Source organism: Scyliorhinus torazame, chromosome 1, assembly GCF_047496885.1.
Source record: "Scyliorhinus torazame isolate Kashiwa2021f chromosome 1, sScyTor2.1, whole genome shotgun sequence".
Classification (NCBI taxonomy): domain Eukaryota; kingdom Metazoa; phylum Chordata; class Chondrichthyes; order Carcharhiniformes; family Scyliorhinidae; genus Scyliorhinus; species Scyliorhinus torazame.
Window position 1 is genome coordinate 163,152,407 of NC_092707.1, and position 21,638 is coordinate 163,174,044.

Consider the following 21,638-nt stretch of genomic DNA (forward strand, 5'->3'; position numbering starts at 1 on the left):
GTGCAGGCAGATCACTCCACACATGAAAAAATAGAACATACGATAATAAATACGTAAGAGATACATAATAAAAATACATAAACCTAGATAGTGGGCGAAGCATATGGGGCAGGATTCTCTGTTTCTGAGACTAAGGGCTGTATTCTCCCATCGCCGACGCCAAAATCGCATTCAGCGATCGTCCGGAAAATCCATTGTTACGCTGGAATCAGGGGCGGCGCCGTTTTCGCATGCTCCACCCCATCAAAAATGGTGTACTCAAGGAGTATGCCGCACGCCGTCGGGATGGCCTCAGGACGTGAGGTCTGTCAGATGGGTGTGAGGGGTGGCCTGGTCTGGGCTGGCCAGAGAGGGTGGGCGGGGTTGGAATGGGCAGACGTTGAGGGTGGCCTCGGCTTCCCCCCCCTCCCCCGCCCCCACCCTCAACTGTCCTCACCACCGTCACCCCAGGGATTCAGTGGTAGCGTGTGATGGAATGGCCAGCTCATAAGCAGGCATCACCCAGGTGGACGGTGGAAAGTGCTACCGTGGGCAGGGGCCAGACGATGTCAGATAATGCGGGACACCAGAACACATTGCAGAGCGGGTTGTCGTCATCTCCATCTCCATGCCCGCTGTTACTACCAACCCAGGGCCCACACACCATAGTGCAGCAGGTATGTATCACGGAGGGAGTCGCAGGCGGGGTTGTGGCCAGGGTGTGAGTGAGGGGATGGGGTGCATTGTCCGTGTCCCTGGCCAGTCCCCCCCCCACCCAGTTGATGAACCTGGAGCCAATCAGAGCATCCTATGTGCGTTGGCCCTGCCACACATCCGACCTCCCTTGTCTGCCTGGGCCACAAGTCCTGCCCATCCTTGCCCTCCCCTGCATCCTCCTCATTAGACTAGGCCAGGCGTTCCTCCTCCACCTCCAGCGCATCGCCCCTCTGCTGCATGTTGTGGAGAACGCAGCAGCCCACCACAATGCGGGCGGCTCTCTCAGCGTCATACTGTAGGGCCCCTCCAGAGTTGTCCAAGCACCTGAACCGTATCTTCAGGAGGCCAAGGCACCACTCAATCACGGACCTGGTCGCTGTATGGCTGTCGTTGTAGCGGTTTTCCGCGTCGGTCTCTGGCCTCCAGAATGGTGGCATCAGCCATGACTGCAGTGGATTACCCCTGTCACCCAGGAGCCAAACCCCAGCGGGCAGGGGGGTGGGGTCTCGAACATGTCAGGAATCGTCTAGTGTGTCAGGATGAAGGCGTCGTTCACACTGCCCGGGTATCGGGTGCTGACGTGTATGAGGCGCAGCTGATGGTCACAGATCAGCTGCACGTTCCTCGAGTGGAACTCCTTTCAGCTTGCATAGAGTGTTCTGTCATCTGCAGGTGCCCATAGAGGGACATGCATCCCGTTGATCACCCCTTGGACCTGGGGCATGTCGGCGATGGCGATGGTAACGAACCCGCTGCCCAGGCATCCTGGTTGGCTTGGTCCACATTGAAGTGGATGTATTGAGCCACCTCAGCATATAGGACCTCTGTGATGCTGCGGATGCATCTGGATACCGAGGTCTATGAGATCCCGGATAGGTCCCCACTCGGCGCTTGGAAGGGGCTCGTTGCGTAAAAGTTCAGGGTGACCGTCACCTTGATGGCCACCAGCAGCGGGTGTCATCCCCCATACACCTGCAGTGCCAGGTGTGCAATCATCTGGCAGATATCTCGCACTTGATTTCAATGGCATGCCCGGTCCGGCGGGTACTCGAATGACAGGCGCTGCCAGTAAACGTGAGGCCTCATGCAGCACCTCCTCCTCCTCGTCCTGTTTGGTAGCCGGCTCTCCATCCTGGGTGGCTGCCACCTGTTCCACTGCTGCCCTCTCCACTGCTGCACGCTCTGTTGCTGCAGAATCCTCCTCCTTCTCGAACAGCCCCAGCTCGTACAGCCGCTGGGCATCCCCCAGGGCTGCGGCGACTAGCAGGAAGGTCACCACTGCTGGTTGAATTCCAATATCCATTGTCTGCAGGGGATGAAAGGCTGACATGTTAGCATGGTGCATATCCCTGTGCCCAACCATGTCCAACAGGCTACACAGTGGCCTTGGTTGGCATTGCGGGCTCTGCCCCCCGCATGTATTCCCCACCCCCCCATCCCCACACCCCTGGCCCCATCGATGCCCAGCACCATGGGGACCTCTGGCCCAGACGCCCATTCCTGATGCCAGGGGTACCAGACACGGGCACTGCCCTTGCCAACGGTATTCTCCATGGCCGCCACCTGGTGCCCCCATAGGGGCTACTGTGGCTGTTTCTTTGGATGGGCTGCCAGCGGGTGGAGGTATGGTTGAGGTTGGGATGGGATGGCTGGTGTCACTCTGCAGAACCAGGGGCCAAGGTGGGTGGTCAGTGGGGTGAGCAGCAAGATGGCTGCCTTGCAGGCCGCAGTAATGGCGGTCCATGCCTGGACACCGCCCATGTCCCATAGGGGGTGACCCCAGCACTCAGCCCATTTCTCCCGTCACACCACTCCCCCATACCCCTGCCAGCCTGGCAAGTGATCGGCACGCAGCCCACGGTGGCACCTCTGTGTCCTACCTTGTTGATTAGAGTGCAGGACAGGCATGTCCCTGTGAAAATGAGGGATAGAAATGGCAAGATTAGGGAACCATGGATGACGGGTGGAATTGTGAGACTAGCTAAAATGAAAAAGGAAGATCTAGGCGACTTAAATCTGATGAAGCTTTGTAGGAATATCGGGAAAGTAGGACAAATCTCAAACGCGCAATAAAGAGGGCTAATAGGGGTCATGAAATATCTTTGGCTAACAGGGTTAAGGAAAATCCCAAAGCCTTTTATTCGTATATAAGGAGCAAGAGGGTAACTAGAGAAAGGATTGGCCCACTCAAAGACAAAAGAGGGAATTTATGCGTGGAGTCAGAGGAAATGGGTGAGATTCTTAATGAGTACTTTGCATCGGTATTCACCAAGGAGAGGGACATGACGGATGTTGAGGCTAAGGATGGATGTTTAAATACTCTAGGTCAAGTCGGCATAAGGAAGGGGGAAGTTTTGGGTATTCTAAAAGGCATTAAGGTGGACAAGTCCCCAGGTCCAGATGGGATCTATCCCAGGTTACTGAGGGAAGCGAGGGAAGAAATAGCTAGGGTCTTAACAGATATCTTTGCAGCATCCTTGAGCACGGGTGAGGTCCCGGAGGACTGGATATTTGCTAATGTTGTCCCTTTGTTTAAGAAGGGTAGCAGGGATAATCCAGGGAATTATAGACCTGTGAGCTTGACGTCAGTGGTAGGCAAACTGTTGGAGAAGATACTGAGGGATAGAATCTATTCACATTTGGAAGAAAATAGACTTATCAGTGATAGGCAGCATGGCTTTGTGCAGGGAAGGTCATGTCTTACAAACCTAATAGAATTCTTTGAGGAAGTGACAACGTTAATTGTTGAGGGAAGGGCTGTAACGTCATATACATGGACTTCAGTAAGGCGTTTGATCACTTTTTCCATCAACCTGCCATGGGAAACTTTAAGTCGAATGGGGTTCAGGGTGTACTAGCTAGATGGATAAAGAACTGGCTGGGCAACAGGAGACAGAGAGTAGTGGTGGAAGGGAGTGTCTCAAAATGGAGAAAGGTGACTAGTGGCGTTCCACAGGGATCCGTGCTCGGACCACCATTGTTTGTGATATACATAAATGATCTGGACGAAGGTATAGGTGGTCTGATTAGCAAGTTTGCAGATGATACTAAGATTGGTGGAGTTGCAGATAGCGAGGAGGACTGTCAGAGAATACAGCAAAATATAAATAGAGTGCAGAGTTGGGCAGAGAAATGGCAGATGGAGTTCAATCCAGGCAAATGTGACGTGATGCATTTTGGAAGATCCAATTCAAGAGCGGACTATACGGTCAATGGAAGAGTCCTGGGGAAAATTGATGTACAGAGAGATCTGGGAGTTCAGGTCCATTGTACCCTGAAGGTGGCAACGCAGGTCGATAGAGTGGTCAAGAAGGCATAGAGCATGCTTGCCTTCATCGGACAGGGTATTGAGTACAAGAGTCGGCAGGTCATGTTACAGTTGTATAGGACTTTGGTTAGGCCACATTTGGAATACTGGGTGCAGTTCTGGTCGGCACATTACCAGAAGGATGTGGTTGCTTTAGAGAGGGTGCAGAGGAGGTTCACCAGGATGTTGCCTGGTATGGAGGGTGCTAGCTAAGAAGAAAGGTTGAGTAGATTAGGATTGTTTTCGTTGGAAAGACGGAGGTTGAGGGGGGACCTGACTGAGGTCTACAAAATTATGAGTGGTATGGACAGGGGGGATAGCAACAAGCTTTTTCCAAGAGTGGGGGTGTCAATTACAAGGGGTCACGATTTAAAGGTGAGCGGGGGAAAGTTTAAGGAAGATGTGCGTGGAAAGTTTTTTACGCAGAGGGTGGTAGGTGCCTGGAATGCTTTGCCAGCGGAGGTAGTAGAGACGGGCACAATAGCATCATTTAAGATGCATCTAGACAGATATATGAACGGGCGGGGGACAGATGGAAGTAGATCCTTGGAAAATAGGTGACAGGTTTAGATAAAGGATCTGGATCGGCGCAGGCTGGGAGGGCCGAAGGGCCTGTTCCTGTGCTGTAATTTTCTTTGTTCTTTGTTCTTTGTTCTACCTCCTCTCTCTCTCTCCCATCAGCCACAAAGTCGATTTCATGATTTTTAAAAGCACAAGCGAACCGCGCCATCGGGAACTCGGCCCATTGGAGGAGAAGAATCGCAGAGGCCATGGAGAATACCGGCTCAAGCCTGCTAATGACATGCAAACTGTAGTAAGTGTCCGTACATTGCAGAACACATTGACGCTGCTGTTGAGGTGACGGAGATTTGTAGATTTGGTGTCAAATCAGCACCCACCGTGATTATAGCATCGGCACCGATTCTCTGCCCAATCACGTTTCGTGATTTTGGCGTCAGCGAATGGAGAATTATGCCCACAGTATATAGTGTTCCAACTGTAGAGAAAATGCGTAGAAAGATCAGTTCAGTCCATAAGATCAGGTCAGACCCCAAGAGGGTCATTCAGAAGTTTGGTAACAGTGGGAAAAAGATCCAAGTTGATACAAATATGTCAAAAAAGTAAGGAATCAACTCTTTTACTCGAATGTTGTGCTTTGCAGCCAGTGTGCAGAAGGACCATTTGGAATGATCCCATGGGAGGAGTGTAATGGCAATTCTCTGGAAATGATTACATGCACAGATTGCACATTTATTTTATTTCAATTTTATTCACTGCGATTCCTGGTTATCTACCTATTTCTATTGTCTACTAGGAGTTATCTTCTTTTCTGGCGAATGGAGGCAGATTTGCTCTATTACTGACTTAACAGCCGACCTATTTTCTTTCAATTCAGAAACAACTGTATTTCCACCTAATTCTCCACCCAGTTCCCGCCAGTGTATTTTAATGGGGGGTATGAGTTCATGGGTTTTCCTATTTCAAACAATGCCAGTGTTCATAACTATTGTATGTATTGTATGGATTATGCAGCTGATTTATTATGGTCCTGTTTGCCCTGAACACATGAACTGTCATGGAACAAAGTGCACTGTCAGCCTGCAACGAGGAGGATACATCACGGATGATATGGGCCGGGATTCTCCAATCCTGCGGCCAAGTTCTGAAAAGTGGCGCGAGCCACTCCGGTGTCAGCGGGCCTCAACAAGCAGCTCTCCACCACTTCCTAGGGGGCTAGTACGGCGCCGGAGTGGTGTCCGCAGCTCCAGCGCACGAAAGCCGGCATGCCAAGGCCGCCTCGAGTCCAAGCATGCGCGCCACGGCCGGCGCAAGTTCGCGCATGCGCGTCACGGCCAGCGCAAGTTTGCGCATGCGCGTCACGGCCGGCGCAAGTTCGTGCATGCGCGTCACGGTCGGCGCAAGTTCGCGCATGCGCGTCACGGCCGGCGCAAGTTCGCGCATGCGCGTGGGTTCTTGTCTCCGCGCCAGCCTCCTGGCAATATGGCGGAGCCCTACAGGGGCCCGGCGCGGAGGAACATAGACCTCCACGGAACTAGCCCGCCCGCCGATCGGTAGGCCCCGGTTCCAAGCCAGGCCACCATGGAGACACCCCCTGGGGACCATCCGAGGACCCTCCGGGTGGGACCATACGTAGCCCACGCTGGCGGGACTCGGCGGGCACATGGCCCGTCGAGGCCCGGAGAATTGCCGGGGGGGGGGCGCTTTCAACGGCCCCCTACTGTCGGGGCGGCGATCCCACGGTTGCCTGAAAATCGGCGCCGGAGAATCGGTGGGACGGCGTCGGGGTGGCGTGGCGCGATTCTCGCACCTCCCCGGCGCGGGGTTGGAGAATCCTGGCCCCGATCTTTAGGTATAATAAGTTTTTCTATTCAGCTTAGCATTCGGAGATGTGGGCAAATATTAACATCAAAGAGGGTCATTTCACAGAATTGTTACGGCGCAAGAGGCCATTTGCCCATCGCGGCTGCACCGGGTCTCCAAACGGGCAGCATGACTTTGTGCCATTCCCCGGCTTTTTCTCTGCACCATGTACATTGTTTCTATTCACTTGAGTGCTTCAATTAAACCTACTTCGACCACACTTCCAGACAGTGCAGTGGAGGGCCACCCGTGTGTAAAGGTTTTTTCTCACATAACATTTGCACATCATTTTAACTCTCAATCTCTCATTCTTGATTATTTCATGAGTTAGAACAGTGGCTCCCTATCTACTCTGTCCAACCCCTCATGGTTTTGATCATCTCTATCAAATCGTCTCTTAGCCTTATTCCCTCTAAGGTGAACAGTCCCAATCTCTCCAATTTACCCTCAGAACTGAAGTGTCAGTTTCTCATCCCTGGAACCATTCTTGTAAACTTCTTCTGCGCTCTTTCTCTCCAATGCATTCACATCCTTCCTATAGTGTGGCACCCAGAACTGTACACAATATTATAGCCGAGGTCTAACTAGGTACACTATTAGCATAACTAATAAGAATAATCTTTATTGTCACAACTAGGCTTACAGTAACACTGCAATAAAGTTACTGTGAAAAGCCCCTAGTCATCACATTCTGACGCCTGTTCGGGTACACGGAGGGAGAATTCAGAATGTCCAAATTACCCAACAGCACAGCTCTTGCATATTATGCCTCTATTAATAAAGCCCAGAACACCCTTATGCTTTATTAACTGCAATCTCCATCTGTCCTGCCACCTTCAATGATCTATGCACATATACACCCAGGTCCCTCTGCTCCTGCACCCTTTTAAGAATTTTACCCCTTATTTTATATTGTCTCTCCATATTCTTCCTACCAAAATGCATAATCTCACAGTTCTCTGCATTGAACGTCATCTGCCACCTATCTGCCCGCTCCACCGACTTGTCAATGTCCTTCTGATGTTCTACAATGTCCTCTTCACAGTTTACAATTTTTCCAAGTTTTGTGTCATCCACAAACTTTGAAATTGTCCCCTGCACACCAAAATCTATATCATAAATATATATCAGGAAAAGCAAGGGTCTCAATGCTGACCCCTGAGGCTCACTACTCCAAACCTTCCTCCAGCCCCCAAAATATCCATTGAATATTACTCTCAGCTTCCTCTTATTTGGCTACTTTTGTATCCGCATTACTACTATCTCCTTATTCCATGAACTATAATCCTTCTCACAAGTCTGTTGTGTAGCACGGTGTCAAATGCCTTCTGAAAGTCTGTGTATACCACATCAACAGCATTACTTTTATCAATCCTTTTTGTTACTTCCTCAAAAAACTTCAGGACGTTAGTTAAAGATGATTTATCCTTTATAAATCGATGGCTGGTTTTTCCTAATCAACTCATATTTTTCTATGTGTCTGCAAATTTTATCCGGAATAATTGTCTCTAGAAGCTTGCCCACCACTGATGGTAAACCAACCGGCCTTAATAGATTCCCTTCACCTTTTACTGCCCTTGGCTGAACACTGCTCTTTTGAAGCTGAAATCTTCCTTACCAACTTTCATAACAAAAAAAGAGTGTAGCAAACACATTCTGGTTATTAACAACTGATCAGATAGAATTCCCTTACACATGTGATTAGCATATTCCAAACAAACCTATGCATTCACAAAGCATCAGGTAATAATATGGCGGCAACTGTTTTTATGGGAAATACTGTGGAAAATTGGATCACAGCGCTGTCCCTTCAAACTATGTAGGCGTGAACTCTAACGGAAAAATTGTCTTTGAACCATTATCTGTAAATGTTAATATAAATGTCAAAAAGTTTATTAGTTTAAGTGTTACGATACCCTGGACTAGTGCATGATCAATTCCAGCCCTACGTGCCCCGGAGACACAACACAAGTGAATCAACTACTAATTCTTAGAAAAATACCCATTTGGCCCTTGGCTGTGCAATAATCACAGTCACCAGGTTTGTAAACATAAACACGATTGCCGTTTATTTATAACAAGAAATTCATGAAATATATAGTAAATACAACTGGTTAACGACAATCTAATCCTAACTACCCAATTTTTAAAAAATGTAAACATTTTTTTAAAAAAAATTTAGCGTACCCAATTATTATTTTTTTCCAATTAAGGGACAATTTAGCGTGGCCAATCCACCTAACCAGCACATCTTTTGGGTTGTGGGGGTGAAACCCACGCAAACACGGGGAGAATGTGCAAACTCCACACGGACAGTGACCCAGGGCCGGGATTCGAACCCAGGTCCTCAGCGCCGTAGGCAGCAATGCTAACCCACTGTGCCATTGTGCTGCCCTCTAACTACCCAATTTAACTTCTCTCTATCCACACACACAAGACAGAAAACACAGAGGGGAGAAGAGGTGAAAAATAATAAGGATGAAAGTCAAAAGTTGAGTTTTTGCTTCCAATGGTGGTTCTTTTAGCACACTTTCTTCACAGCAAGCTTGCAGATTAGAGTCTTTTGTTTGCAGCCTGTAATCTTCTTCTTTATAGATTCATTAAGTCAGGGTCCTTGTAGTTTAGAAAATGCATGCAGCAGGCTTTCTGGAGAGACACCTTATTTCTCATCAAGCTGGGCCTTCAGCTCGAGGTTCGCATTCAGGCCTCTATCCTTCTGGAGGGACAGCACGGTGACGCAGTGGTTAGCACTGCCGCCTCACGGCGCTGGGTTCGATCCCTGCCCATTGTCTGTGCGGAGTTTGCACATTCTTCCCGTGTTTACGTGGGCTTCACTCCCACAACCCAAAGATGTGCAGGGTAGGTAGATTGGCCATGCTAAATTGCCCCTTAATTGGAAAAATGAATTGGGTACTCTAAATTTATTTTAAAAATTTAAAAACCTTTCTGGAGAGGCACTTTATTTCACATTAAACTTTGCTTTCAGCTAGGGCGGCACGTTGGCCCAGTGGTTAGCACTGCCGCCTCACGGCGCTGGATTCGATCCCTGCCCATTGTCTGTGTGGAGTTTGCACATTCTTCCCGTGTCTGCGTGGGTTTCACCCCCACAACCCAAAGAATGGCAACCGGTGACGCGTGGTGTCCCGCAGGGTTCAGTGTTGGGGCCACAGCTGTTCTCTTTATATATTAACGATCTAGATGACGGGACTGGGGGCATTCTGGCTAAGTTTGCCGATGATACAAAGATAGGTGGAGACGCAGGTAGTATGGAGGAGGTGGGGAGGCTGCAGAAAGATTTAGACAGTTTAGGAGAGTGGTCCAAGAAATGGCTGATGAAATTCAACGTGGGCAAGTGCGAGGTCTTGCACTTTGGAAAAAATAGAGGCATGGACTATTTTCTAAACGGTGACAAAATTCATAATGTTGAAGTGCAAAGGGACTTGGGAGTCCTAGTCCAGGATTCTCTAAAGGTAAACATGCAGGTTGAGTCTGTAATTAAGAAAGCAAATGCAATGTTGACATTCATCTCAAGAGGCTTGGAATATAAAAGCAGGGATGTACTTCTGAAGCTTTATAAAGCATTAGTTAGGCACCATTTAGAATACTGTGAGCAATTTTGGGCCCCACACCTCAGGAAGGACATACTGGCACTGGAGCGGGTCCAGCGGAGATTCACACGGATGATCCCAGGAATGGTAGGCCTAACATACGATGAACGTCTGAGGATCCTGGGATTATATTCATTGGAGTTTAGGAGGTTGAGGGGAGATCTAATATAAAGTTACAAGATAATGAATGGCTTAGATAGGGTGGATGTAGGGAAGTTGTTTCCATTAGCAGGGGAGACTAGGACCCGGGGGCACAGCCTTAGAATAAAAGGGAGTCACTTTAGAACAGAGATGAGGAGAAATTTCTTCAGCTAGAGAGTGGTGGGTCTGTGGAATTCATTGCCACAGAGGGCGGTGGAGGCCGGGACGTTGAGTGTCTTTAAGACAGAAGTTGATAAATTCTTGATTTCTCGAGGAATTAAGGGCTATGGAGAGAGAGCGGGTAAATGGAGTTGAAATCAGCCATGATTGAATGGTGGAGTGGACTCGATGGGCCGAATGGCCTTACTTCCGCTCCTATGTCTATGGTCTTATGGTCTTATGTGCAAGTTAGGTGGATTAGCCACGCTAAATTGCCCCTTAATTGGAAAAAAATAATTGGATACTCTAAATTTTTGTTAAAAACTTTTCTTTTAGCTTGTGGTTGGTCGTCAAGCCTCGAGAACAGCACCCATGGATGTGCAGGAGAGAGAATCAGTCCTCACAGTAGCCTTCTGGAGAGAATTAACTGGATATTTTTGGAGAGAGTTAGTTGGATCTCTCCACCGGGTAACCAGAATCAAAAGTGAAACCAATCTAAAGCCTTGGGGCTCTGAAAAGGTTATCAGTGGGATCAGACCCAATCTCCACCGTTAAGGGGCAGAGAACAGCCAATCAATCAAACCATGTCCTCACTGATGCCGACTGTATCTTTTTATTAAAACAGTAAAATATATATACAAGGCCAAACGGTGCAAACACTAATTTTGTGTTGGAGAAACAGGGTACCCTCCCCTCAGTACCAACGTACGGGGAGGGGGTGTAGGATACTCTGATTATTGAAACAGTTCACAACACAGTTGTACTAATAAACAAACGGTACATGCACTAAACTTTGCGCTGGAGAGACCAGATACCCTCGCCTCGGATACCAACAGAAGGGAAAGGAAGCGGGTGTGGTGGGGAGAGAAGGGAAAGGAGGTTGGTGGGGATGGCCCAATAGGGCACTGCCTGAACTATCTACGGAGGCAGAAAAACAAAAGAACCTTCAATTATGATGTGTCTGATTATGGGAGTACCCCAGAGGGGCTGAGGGGCATCACAGTGTCAGGCACGAGTGAGCCCTGCACCCCACTGCAGTGAGTCTCATGTGCACCGTCCACTCCCGACACTGGGCGGCTGACAGCCTTCAGACAGTCGCCCTTCGGGCCCGAATCCTCCACCACACTGAGTGCGGCGGGCGACACGGGCCCACCAACCAAACCAGGGCCTGCCTTGCTCCCCGCCCCCAGGATCATTGACCAGTTTAAACAAGCACAGCCTTCCAAATTATTCTGTTTGAATTAAAGGTACAGGCTTTTTACAGGCTGCTTGCCTTAAAGTGAAATGTCCACCAATCAGCCATTGATAAAAGTGCAACACCAAAATATAGAAATGGGAAATAAATAGGGAATAAACAGGAAGGACCCTTACGGAAGTAACTCACCAGATACTTGAAAAGAATTAAGGAAGTATTAAAAATGTCAGCCAATTCGCCATCTTGATTAACAATCACATTCTTTAGGGTGGCATGTGGCGCAGTGGTTAGCACTGGGACTGCGGCGCTGAGGACCCAGCTTCGAATCCCTGCACTGGGTCACTGTCCGTGTGGAGTTTGCACATTCTCCCCGTGTCTGCGTGGGTTTCACCCCCACAACCCAAAGATGTGCAGGTTAGGTGGATTGGCCACGCTAAATTGCCCTTTAATTGGAAAAAAAAATAAAAATTGAGTACTCTAAATTTTAAAAAAAACATTCTTTCGATGCTGACCCACAAGTTCCAACATTGCTGGTTCTGTTTCAGATTTCGAGCATTAATTTTGTTTTGTAAATCAAACACTTAGGACAGGTGCAGGTATAACATTTTGATTTGGTATATTTTGATTACTTTGGTAATTTTATCCTTATACAGTTTAATTGCGATTGGAGGCAACAAAACAGCTGCTCTTGGGAACTACATCTGAGCAAAAGCACAACTTGTTGCTCGCTGCCTGATCAGGGGCTTTAAGTTATGTTTGATATCAAACCAATTTGCCGTTCCGGAGACTCTCAACATTTTGGTTAGTGATAATTGTGAAAGGACCCTGGAGGGCAATTTTAATTTCACTTGCTGAAGTTCTTGACTTGGCCACATGATGTTGCTGTTTCATTTTAGTGTGCACACAAGCATGAAACACATGATGCTTGTGATGCAAAGCTTTGCCTCATCTGCTGTCCTTTACATGTAAAATTACCAACACATCAGTTACAAGGACTTTGCAAAGAAGAAATCGGTAAGGGTTCTTGCTGCAGTTTCTTATTTTAAAGTTTTCACTACAAAAGTTCAAACATGTCTACTGATACCTTGGAACTAACCCATCTTTCAAGTTGCCTACTTGCTGTCTTGATGCACTCTGTGATATTCTGTGGATCAAATTAATCAGAAGTAAATGGTAAATCACATTGACTAAGGTGAAATAGAATCTGTAGAATCCCTACAGTGCAGAAGGAGGCCATTCGGCCCATCAGGTCTGCACCGACCTTCCGAAACAGCTCCCTATCTAGGCCCGCTCCTGCACCCTATCCCTGTAACCTCGTAACCCCACCTAACCTTGCACATCTTTGAACTGTGGGAGGAAGCCAGGGTACCCAGAGGAAACCCACGCAGACACGGGGACAATGTGCAAACTCCACACAGAAAGTCACCCAAGGCCAGAATCAAACTCAGGTCCCTGGCTCTGTGATGGAGAAATGCTAACCACTGTGCCACCGTGCCGCTTATTTTATGAGGCAAATGCAAACAGCAGTTATAGCTACCGCAGGTACCAAAACATCTCCATCTTGAGCCTCCTTACCCACACAATATATTACTAAGTGCATCGCTGAATATGTTCTTCCATAATTCAAGAACTAACATTCATAATTTGTTATCTATCTTCATTATAGTTTGTTCACTTGTCCTCTGTGCAATTATCAATCAGTATATTGACCAGGCAATAATTATATTTAGTTCAAGGAATGCATATGAATCACTCATTCTTACGTCATTGTGGGAACACACTTGCTTGCGTTGTTCATGAGTTATAATGATGGTTTTTTTTCTTGTCACCGACCAAGCAATTTAAATCCTTAGCACATATAGTTAGTGGGTTTAATAAATAAATCACTGATTAATCACAACACCTACTTCTCAGTCATGGCACTAACAGTACCACAAAAGAGACCAAAGATAGTGCTAACCTTTATGCCATAGTGCTAACCTTTATGCCAAAGTGCAATACTGATATATTCAAAGTGTTCTCTTGTCACACAGAGGAATGCGGACCTGTAATTGTTACACAATAAGTTGTGATAATGTGCAATTATTAAGTTAATTGTTCATCCAATAAAACTGGATGTGCATCAGCTAGCTACACCTGTTTAGACACACAGCTAATATGTATGTGAAAGGAAATCTATTGAAAGAAGGTTCGACAATTGTTATAACGAATCAGCTTTTTGAGTTCTTGATTTGAAAAAAACTCTATCCTACCCACAGTTGAATTATATTATGTTGTACAAATAGCAATATAATACGCTATTCATTTCTAAATGCAGACTCAATAGATTTAAAGGCGGTCTATTAAATGAATATAAAAGCAAATTACTGCGAATGCTGGAATCTGAAAAAAAAAAGAAAATATTGGACAATCTCAGCGGGTCTGACAGCATCTGTAGAGAGAAAAGCGAGCTAACTTTTTGAGTCTGGACGAATCTTTGTCGAAGTTGGACAACCTGGACCTGGACAACATTCAGGCCTGGGCTGATCAGTGGCAAGTAATATTTTGCACCACACAGTGGCAGGCAATGATCATCTCCAACTAGAGAGAATCCAAGCAACTCCCTTTGATGGTCAATGGCATTACCATCTCTGAATCCCCATTATAAGCATTCTGGGTCTTGCCATTGACCCGAAAATGAACTGGATCAGCCATATAAATACCATGGCTACAAGAGCAGGTCAAAGTGTGGCAATTCTGAGGCAGACAACTCACCTGATTCCCCAAAGAATTTCCACAATCTACAAGGCATAAGTCAGAAGTGGAATGAAATAGGCTCCACTTGCCTGGATGAGTGCAGCACCAACAACACTCAAAAAGCAGCCCATTGGATTGGCACCCCATCCACCACCTGCAACATTTACTCCCTCCACTACTGACGCACAGTGGCAGCAATGTTGCATTTCCACACGATGCATTGCAGAAACTCACCAAAGTTCCTTCGACGTCACCTTCTAAATCTGCTTCTTCTACCACCTAAAAGGACAGGGGCAGCAGGCTCAAGGAACACCACAATCTGCAGGTTCCCTTCCAAGCCACACACCATTCTGACTTGGAACCATAATCACTGTTCCTTCACTGCCACTGGGTGAAAATCATGGAATCCCTTCCACTGTGGCTGTACCTACAAGGTCTGCAATGGTTCAAGAAAATGTTAATCACCACCTTCTCAAGAATAATTGGGGACGGGCACTAAATGTTAGCCTAGCCAGTGACACCCTCATCCTGCGAAGGAATACATTTAAAATAGGGCAGGAAACCTACAGGGATGCTGAACATTCTAACGTTACAGCTTTAATATACTTGGTTGTTTTATTCTATATCTAAATAAAATGTATCAATATCTCAATTTGAATATATGGTTCAAAATCTGCTGGGTTCAAATTGTACAATTTTTCTCAGCTACGTGTCTTTTGATTAAATATTTCCTTGGAGTAGTTGTGTACACATGTATAGTCTGTGACTTATACCATTGCTATTTTAAATGATGGCATTTTAAAATTCCTAGCAATCTTAAGAAACATGGGGTGCAATCCAACAAAAAAAAAGTCCGTTCTGGGTGGGATTAGTGGTACTGTTTTTTTGTGTGCCCCCGGTGGGGCATCCGGCTGGGGTCTCCACAGCGAGGTTGAGGGATGCTGGGTGGCCGTTAGATCCAGCACGAGCGCGGCTAAGTGGGTTCTTAAACTCACTTAAATCACAACGTTTCTCGTGAGACGTAACGACCGCTGGGAATCTTGGGGGAGGCCTCTCCCTGCCACGTCTCACCGCAATTCCTGGTGGATCGAAACCATACTTTAAAAAAAAATTCCTAGCAAGTACTACATCTCCATTCACTTATGCGCTTATAATCTCACATATTGTCAAAGGAAATCATAACCAACTGGTATCTTTCAGTCTTAAAAAAAATATGTATCTGATGTGAGGCTCCTGGCAGCAGGCACAGTGGCCCATCAATTTTCTGTAAGTCTCTAAGCTTTTCTGCTCTTGGTCAACTGATTGATGATGAACGTCATCGTCAAAAGAAACTTTGAGAACACATTTTGTCGAAGATTTCGTGTAAATGTAATTATGGCTTGGTCAGAATTTGATTGCACAACAAAAATAACAACCCAACATGTTTGAATCCTGATTCATACTCTTGTATGGATGTTTATCGTGAATTATTGCATTAGACTAACTAAAATATGTGCCTGGAAAAGATGTGTGTGTGTTGTAGTTGGAATGGCTCCAACATGATTGTAACAAGGAGATAACAATGTTTGAAATTCCACAAGGAGAGGCGTACAGGCACTCATTGTGGGATTAATTCTTGAGAACAATGGATTATTGATAAGCAAGAAGCAAAGGAACCTTGCAGTTGGTTCAGAAGTCAGATAAGGAAGAAAAACATATGTCTGGCCTTTTGATTCTAGTACGTTAAGTAAACAATGGAAAGACATCTTAAACTAGTTTGTTATAAAAGCCCATAGAATTACCATAGTGCAGAAGGAGGCGATTCAGCCCATCGAGCCAGCACCGGCCCTTGGAAAGAGCACCCTATTTAAGCCCCATGCCTCCACCCTATCCCCCTTTATCCCTGGAACCCCACCTAACCTTTTTGCCTAAGGGCAATTTATCATGGCCAATCCACCTAACCTGCACATCTTTGGACTGTGGGAGGAAACCGGAGCACCCGGAGGAAACCCACGCACACACGGGGAGAACGTGCAGACTCCCCACAAACAGTGAGCCAAGCCGGGAATTGAACCTGGGACTCTGGAGCTGCGAAGCAACTGTGCTAACCACTATGCTACCGTGCTGCCCAAAGGAAGATAAGTGAAACTGTTGCCATCGGTTGAGGAAAGCCAAAAGACGAGCATCTCCAGAAGATAGGGAAGAAATCCTGGTCTATGTGGACAAAACTATATGTGAGCATGATCTGTGTACACAATGTAAGGAAAAAACATCTAATTTATATACATTTAATGGAATAAAAGTTGAAAATGAAGTAAGCTGGATGTCTCCTTCTTCTTGGGTTTGAACTAATTGTGAACTGGATATTTATCGCTTTAAGTCTTCCGAATAAATAGCTGGGCTACAACAGGTACCTTGGCTGGGATTCTCCGAGCCCGCGACGGGTTGGAGAAACGCCGGGGGCGCGGCAAATTCCCGCCACGCCGCTCCGTCGCCGGGCCGCCGACTCTCTGGCGACAAGAGAATCAGCGCCAATCACGCCCGGGCGGTCGCTGTGGCGCTGGTCGGGGGCCGCTGAAACAGGCCCCCGCGGCGGTTCGCCGCGGGCGACGAACTCTGAGTTCCGTCCAGTCCCGCCAGCGTGGTTCAAACCTGGTATCACCCGCGGGAGCTCGGACCCGCGGCCGCTGTGGACGCCCTGGTGGGGGGGGCGTGGGGATCTGACTCTGGGGGGGGCCTCCAAGGGGTCCAGGCCCACGGTCTGGGGCTTCCGATCGGCGGGCTGCCGCGATCTGGAGGGGGGCCTACCTCCTTCCGCGTGGGCCCACTGTTACGTCCCTGACATGTAGCTCCGTGCCAGCGCGGAGACTGGAATCACGCGCATGCGCCGGCGCGGAGATGGCAGGCGTGCGCATGCGCGGACCTGCGCCGGCCGTGCAGGGCCACCTTTCAGCGCCGGAGCAGCGCGCAGCACCTCCAGCGCCGTGCTGGCCCCCTAAAAACCAGTGAATTGCTGGGCCAGGAGGCCCTCGGCGTCAACACTTGGCCGGGGATTCAGAGAATCCCGGCCCTTGTATCATATATCATTTGAACAAGTAAATCATCTTTAACGGTTTGGGTCGGGCAGAGATTTAAAAAGAGCGGGAGCTGAGAGTCAGAGCGGAGATTTAAATAGAGCGTGAGCTGAGAGTCAGAACAAATATTTAAAAAGAGCGGGTGCTTGTCATGATATTCAAACACACATCACAACACACACATCATGATAGACAGACCAACAGGCCAATTAGAACACATAACACGACAGGCAATCACAGACAAGTGCAGACACAGTATAAGACAAGAAACACGACACCTCCTGGTCAGTCCATCTGGAGACAGGACAAGGCCTCATTAACAAGACACCAACACTGTCACCACGTGCTGAGTGCCAAGTCAGATGTGTAAATAACTAGTTGGAATAAAACTGCGTTGTGCCAATCGCAACAGTATTGGTTCGTCTGTACCTCAGAGCACCCAACACCACATGGTACCAGTGAGTGAATCAATACTTACCGGCAAATCTGCCATCCTGAGCCATGGACACCCACAACAAACCGCAGCCGTATCAAGTCGCTGGGAACCTGGCCACCAATTGGAAGCTCTTCAAGCAGCGATTTGAACTGTTCATGCGTGCCAACGAAAAACCTCGGACGAAACAAAGATTGCCATGCTCCTCACTACCGCAGGTCAGCACACCATCGATGTATACAACTCCTTGGTGTTCGCGGAAGGCGAGAACAAAGCTAAGTATGACACGGTCCTCCTCAAGCTCGACCAGCACTTCAACGTTGAGGTCAATGAAAGCTTTGAGAGGTATATCTTTCAGCAGCGCCTACAAGGTAAGGATGAGCTCTTTCAGTCCTTCATGACACACCTCCGCATACTCGTGCAGTCCTGCGGTTACGGCACCACCTCAGAGTCCATGATCCGGGACCAGATTGTTTTTGGCGTTGCCTCCAGTGGCCTACGCCAGCAGCTTCTAAAAATTAAAGGCCTGACCTTAGCATCTGCAGTTGAAGCCTGTGTCCTGCATGAAAATGCGACCAGCAGCTATGCCCAATTTCAGGCGACCGAATCGGCACGGAGGGGGTCCCAAGCGATCGAATCGGCAAGCCAGGCCGCCCACGAGGCCGAACGCATCCAGGCAATCGAGTTTCTCCCGGCCCGCGGCCCGGACGAGGGCGGCCGTTTTGCGCGCCTTTTGAGGCCTCCCGCGTTTGTGCGCGGCAAAACCTACAGTAACACTGAGGGACGTGCTGCGCAGGCGCGCCCGACACAAGACCGAACTGCGCATGCGCAGTGGCGTAACGAACGCCATGACGTCATGACGTGCGGCAACTGTGGAGTTGCACATTTAAATGGGCAATGTCCTGCAAAAACCCGACAATGCCTACGCTGTGGCAAGATGGGCCACTACGCTGCCTACTGTCGAGCGGCTCAACCTGTGGATTTGCCACATCTCCGACAACCTCGCAGACACGTGCGGACCATCCAGCCTCCACATCACGACATCCAAACCGACGACACAGATGACCAAGACGCCTTCCGGGTTGAGCATTGATGTGAACCGGGTCAACACCATCAATCCGGCCGATGAATGGAGTGCCACCCTGACGGTCAACCGATCGCCGATCACCTTCCGCCTGGACACTGGCGCCTCCGCCAACCTCATAGCATGGTCAGCCTTCTACGCCATAAAGGTCAGACCAATCCAGCCATCCCGGTGCAAGATGGTCGACTCCAACGGGAAGGTTATCCCGGCCATGGGATCCTGCCAGCTCCAGGTGACACACAAAACACATACTGCCACACTCTCGTTCGAGATAGTTGGCTCATCGAAGGACTCCCTGCTGGGCGCACAGCCATGTAAGGCTCTCCACCTTGTGCAACGAATCATCTCTCTCTCTCATCAGACGGCACGTCTGACTTCCCGGATGCAGAGTTCAACGCACAGCTCCAATCGCTCCTCACCCACAACCAGGAGACATTCGAAGGCATGGGAACACGGCCATACACCTACCGAATTCGCCTCAAACCGGACGCCATCCCGGTCGTTCACGCACCTCGCAGGGTTCCTGCGGCACTTAAAGACCGCCTCAAGCAGCAGCTGCAGGATCTCCAGGACCAAGGGGTCCTATCCAGGGTCACGGAACCCACGCCATGTGTCAGCTCCATGGTGTGTGTCAAGAAGCCCTCTGGCGAGCTCCGCATCTGTATAGACCCCAAAGACCTCAATAATAACATTATGCGGGAACATTATCCCATACCCAAACGGGAGGAGATCACCAGTGAAATGGCCCAAGCGAAGATATTCACGAAACTGGATGCTTCTAAAGGATTTTGACAGATCCAACTGGACCCGTCCAGCTGAAAGCTATGTACCTTCAACACCCCTTTCGGCAGATTCTGCTGCAACCGGATGCCATTTGGCATCATCGCGGCATCCGAGGTCTTCCACAGAATCATGGAGCAGATGATGGAAGGCATCGAAGGGGTGCGCGTATATGTGGACGATGTCACCATCTGGTCCACCACACCGCAGGAGCACATACATCGTCTCCAACGCGCTTTTGCCCGCATACGGGAAAACGGCCTGCGCCTCAACCGAGCCAAGTGCGCCTTTGGCCAGACCGAATTGAAGTTCCTGGGGGACCATATCTCCCGGTCGGGTCCGTCCGGATGCAGACAAGGTGAGCGCATCACAGCCATGCCGCAGCCGGCCGACAAGAAGGCTGTCCTACGCTTCCTTGGCATGGTCAACGTCCTGGGGAAGTTCATTCCCAACCTTGCCTCCCACACGACGACTCTGCGCCACCTCGTCAAAAAATCTACAGAGTTCCAGTGGCAACACACACACCAGCTGGAATGGGAGGAGCTCAAATGCAAACTCACTACGGCACCAGTGTTGGCGTTCTTCGACACGTCTCGTCCCACCAAAATCTCAACTGATGCCAGCCAATCCGGCATTGGAGCAGTGCTCCTGCAGAGGGATGACACGTCGTCATGGGCCCCAGTGGCCTATGCATCGCGGGCCATGACCCCCACAGAGCAGCGCTACGCCCAAATCGAAAAAGAATGCCTGGGCTTGCTAACCGGTTTAGACAAGTTCCACGATTACGTCTATGGTCTTCCACGGTTCACGGTCGAAACTGACCACCGCCCCCTGGTCAGCATAATAAACAAGACCCTGAACGAGATGACCCCTCGCCTCCAGCGCATCCTACTTAAACTCAGGAGGCACGACTTCCAACTGGTCTACACTCCAGGGAAGGACCTCATCGTGGCGGATGCCCTATCCAGAGCAGTGAGCACGCCGCCAGATGCGGAGGGGTTCGTATGTCAGGTCGAGGCACAGGTGGCCTTGACAGCGGCAAATCTGCCAGCTGACGACTCCAGTCTGGCCCGCATACGCGCAGAGACAGCGGCCGACCCCCTTTTACAGCGAGTAATGCGCCACATGACGGGAGGATGGCTCAAAGGGCAGTGCCCGCAGTTCTATAATGTACGAGACGACCTAGCCATCATTGATGGGATCCTTCTGAAGCTGGACCGGATTGTGATTCTACACAGCATGCGCCAGCTGGTTCTCGATCAAATACACGAATGCCACTTGGGGGTCGAGAACTGCAGACGGAGGGCCCGAGAGGCGGTATACTGGCCGGGCATCAGTGACGATATTGCCAACATGGTGATCAACTGTACAACCTGCCAAAGGTTTCAGCCGGCGCAACCTCCTGAGACGCTTCTGCCCCATGAGCTGGTGACGTCCCCCTGGGCGAAGGTGGGTGTCGACCTATTTCACACGCTTGGCATGGACTATGTTATCATAGTGGACTACTTCTCCAATTACCCAGAAGTCATACGCCTGCACGATCTGACGTCGTCTACTGTCATAAGGGCCTGCAAAGACACCTTTGCTCGCCACGGCATTCCGATGACTGTCATGTCGGACAATGGGCCCTGTTTTGCCAGCCATGAATGGTCGTCCTTTGCGGCCTCGTATGGCTTCACACACGTGACGTCCAGCCCTCTGCAGCCCCAGTCCAATGGAAAGGCGGAGGAGGGCGTTCACATTGCCAAGCGGCTCCTCTGCAAGGCTGCTGCTGCCGGATCGGACTTCTACCTCGCCCTGCTGGCCTATCGCTCGGCCCCACTAGCCACGGGTCTCTCGCCAGCACAGCTGCTGATGGGTCGCGCCCTCAGAACCACTGTGCCTTCCATCCTGGCACCAACAATAGACCATGCTCCGGTACTGCATAGGATGCAACTGCAGCGCGATCGCCAGAAGAGATCGTACGACACAAGGGCAACTGATCTTCCCTCCCTGGCCCCTGGAGACAACGTCCGCATTCACCTACCAGACGGTGGCTGGTCAGCACCTGCCGAAGTTCTCCGA